Below are 4,048 nucleotides of genomic sequence, written 5' to 3' on the forward strand. Positions count from 1 at the left end.
AAACAAACAAACAAACAAACAAACAAACAAACAAACAAACAAACAAACAAACAAACAAACAAACAAACAAACAAACAAACAAACAAACAAGCCCATATTTTTAAGTTAAGCAGTGATTGTAACTTGGCCCAACATAGATGGGTCATCTATTGGTCAGTCTCTACAATGAATCGTTGAATTGTGTTGCCACTTGCACCAGTTATTTTCTGACTCTTTGGTTTTATTTGTTTTTGTTTTTAAACCTCAACAGGCTCAATGTTCCCAAACAGGTTGGTGCTTTTATACATTTTGTGGTGGTTTATATATAAAAAAATCTATAGTAGGTTTAAGGTACTTAGTACTGCAGCGTTTGTTTGACTAGCAGCTAGAAAAATAAATGGAGGCTTATGTAGCGTTCTTTAACTCTGATGTGTTGATTTTAAGAATTTTTTAAATAAACCTGACACTTAAAAAACTGTTTTCTGTTATATGTTGCAAAGACCTGCAGCTGTGTTGCACCTACTAAGTTTCCAGATGTTTTTCAGATAATTCTTGTAAGAACTGCCCTCCTGGTTGGACTTCATTTCAAGGCCGCTGTTACCTGTTTATGAATACAAAATCAGACTGGGCCGACGCTGAGGTACAACACCTTATTCTGATGCTCTCAAACCTATAAACTCTTTTCTGTATTGATGGAGTTTTTCCAGGGGTCCAAGCTGCCCCATGCTCAGTCAAATTGAATCATCAAAGCAGAACTTTTTAAGAAAAGAAAACTCTCAGGGGTCAGATTTATAAAGRTTGCGCACGCACAAAACGAGCCCAGAAATGTGCGTACGCCACTTTTCACGTGCAGGGTGAGAGCGGGTGAGGATCAGCCYCAGATAACAGGAGGGAGAGGAGGGGGGAAAAGAGCGGTGACCATTTTTCTAACTTTATCTGACTTATTTATTTTTATTTATTGTTTTTATTATCCTGCAGGCTCTGAGAGAAAATAAAACTGAAGCTGAGTTTTGATAAAAATCATTAGATCGCTCTAAACGTCTGTAAACCTGCAAAATTAGGGGAAATCTGTGTAAATTACATTCTGTTCACATGAGCAGCTGTCAGTCAGCACCTGTCATCCTCCAGACGCACGATGGAGCGTGTCTGAACCAATCACTGATCAGCTGACTGATTTAAATACATCTTAACATTCATGAGGTACTTTACATTGACTGTTTATGGTTGAGTGTGGGCGTGTAGAGGGTAGAACCTGAGGCGGGACCTTGTGCGCAAACTGAGGTGAAGCTGTGATTTATAAAGGAAAGGTGCACAGTTTGCACATGGTTTTATAAATCTGAATTTTTTTTTGGTGTACGCCATTTTCGCCTTTTGGCCGTACGTTCACTTTTAGTATGGTTTCCACGCAGTCCTTTATAAATCTGACCCAACAAACAATTTGAGCTCTGACATTTCTTCATCTCTCTGACAGACTCAAAATAATCTAAAGAAACATCAGATTCTTCTCTACAGTCTGTTTACATTCAAACATTRCCCTCTGACATCACTTCCTGTTTCTTCACATGTGAATATCTTAACAACTGAACATCTGAGCAGCCTGAAATATTTTTTGCCATATTTTGTCAATGTTATCGTTCCAAAAATGCATTCATATTTATTACAAGAATCTGATGTCACAGGTACTTTAAAGAGCTCTACAAAACAGATTTTAATGTCACGATTGTGTTGGTTTGTGTCGTATCTGTCAGCGTTACTGCAACTTCCTGTATGGAAACCTGGTCTCCATTCAGTCGAAGGAGCAGTACGACTTCATCAGGAATGTGATCTTTAAAGCCACAGGAACAAACACAAGAACTTGGGTTGGAGGCACCGATGCAGTAAAGGTGAGGGTTGTGAGAAATCAGATCAGTTAACTAATATTGATTATTTTACGTTCATTTAGAGTCCTTTGCTCATTACCAGTCATGAGGACTAAGTAACAAACTTTTTTGACAGTTACATTGTAGAGTTTTATTGGTTGGTCGAAAAACAAAGAGTCTGCATTAATGTCATAAAAAGCAAGAAGTACACTGACTTTAAAAACCGTTCTCTAACAGAACGGCAAATGGTTGTGGAGTGACGCATCAATGTTCGATGAAAAATTCAGTTTCTGGGGCTCAGGAGAACCAAGCAACAGTGGTGGAAATGAGCACTGCATGGAGATCAACCTGAATGGTAAAAACATGACTTATTTTAAAAAAATGAAATTTTTAGGTTTTGTTTCAGATTATTTTGTTATTCTTTGGGCTAATTCAAACTTCCTTCAGCATTATTTTTGCTAATTTGAGCTCTTTTTAGCTATCCTTTTTATATTTTCAGCTGTTCTTCTGCTAATTTTAACCTTTTTGTGATTCTATCAGCTTTTTCTGTTAATTTTAGCCTTTTTTGTTTCTTCTAGCTGCTTTCTGTTAATTTCAGTTTTTCTGCCTTTTAAGCTACTTCTTGTAATTAACTGCTAATTTTAGTTTTTTTTTCAGCTAAATTCAGTTTTTATGATAATTTCAGGTTTTTTACTGTTTAATTCAGCAAACTTACTCTTTTTGCTTCTTTGTACTAGATCAGCTTTTTCAGCTACCATTCAGCTGATTTCAGCTTTTTTATTTTACAAKAAATTGCACATTTTTTTTAACTTGTTCACTTTTTCTTGACAACATGTAAACTCCACACAGACCAAACCCAGGTCTGTGTAGAACAAGGGTGTCCAGTCCTGGTCCTTACGGTCCACTGTCCTGCAGGTTTTAGAGGTTTCTCTGGTCCAACACACCTGGTTGTGACTGATTTACCTCTTCGAGCTCTGCAGGTGTTCTGGAACAGAGAAACCTCTAAAACCTGCAGGACAGCAGACCTTGAGGACCAGGATTAGACACTCCTGGCCATTGTTTAGTAAAACTATATGTTTTTATAGGTTTTCATTTGTTTAATTCATCATTCTGCAACTTGTTTGGTTTTAATTGTGGTTTCAMAAACAAACTGATGTCACTGCATGTTGTTGGACATTCTAAGTTTTTGCTTCCTGATTACGTTTCTCTTTAACATTCTGCAGAATAAAAACATTAAGATGTTTTAATGTTGCTGCTTTGTTTTACAGGAAGGGATTATGTCAACGATATAAGATGCAGCCAGATGAATCCTTTTATCTGTGGCAGAAACCCGTAACTGAGTCCTCGTTTCCTGACACTGACAGATGATGTCACTTCCAGGAGGACGTCAAGCCTCGATGATGTCACTTCTGGAAGACATTTTGACACGTCTAATGTTTATGATTCAAATTAATATCTCAGTAATAAATACATGTTCTCTGCAGAAGCATTACCTCATGTTTGCATCATTTCTGACTGAGTTCAGATTAGAAAGTTTAGTGACATAAAACATGTTTACATGAGGAAAAACCTGCAAACTCACAGGTGCACTGTGCCAAGTGGAGATTACAAAACAAAGTTGAAAATCAAACATTCATGAGTTTCATCTATTTACCAGCGACTGCTGAAAGAGGGTTTGTTTGAATGTTGTGTTATAACAGTTGGGATGAACAGACCTGGATCTGAACACGTGGATCAAAATAAAGAAATAACTGTGGTGTCTGTTCTGTGTAATCTGTGTCTACATTAGGTTTAAACACCCAAACAAGAGTAAAGATYATGTAGGACATTAAGAATGAGGCTACTGGAAATAGTTCATTAAATCAAAGCAGGCTGATAAGAACCAACAGGAGATGGCAGCAACTTTAGTTTTGATGTTTAGTTTGTGTAAGGAGACGTGTGTAGGGATCTGTGTCCTGTCGGCTGTCTCCCTCTTGTGTCATTACTTCTCATGTCTCCTCAGTCTGTTTCCTGTCAACCACACTCACCTGTCTGTCCTTAGTAATCAACCACACTCACCTGTCTGTCCTTAGTAATCAACCACACTCACCTGTCTGTCCTTAGTAATCAACCACACTCACCTGTCTGTCCTTAGTAATCAACCACACTCACCTGTCTGTCCTTAGTAATCAACCACACTCACCTGTCTGTCCTTAGTAATCAACCACACT

This window comes from Austrofundulus limnaeus, unplaced genomic scaffold (genome assembly GCF_001266775.1).
Source record: "Austrofundulus limnaeus strain Quisiro unplaced genomic scaffold, Austrofundulus_limnaeus-1.0 Scaffold438, whole genome shotgun sequence".
NCBI lineage: Eukaryota > Metazoa > Chordata > Actinopteri > Cyprinodontiformes > Rivulidae > Austrofundulus > Austrofundulus limnaeus.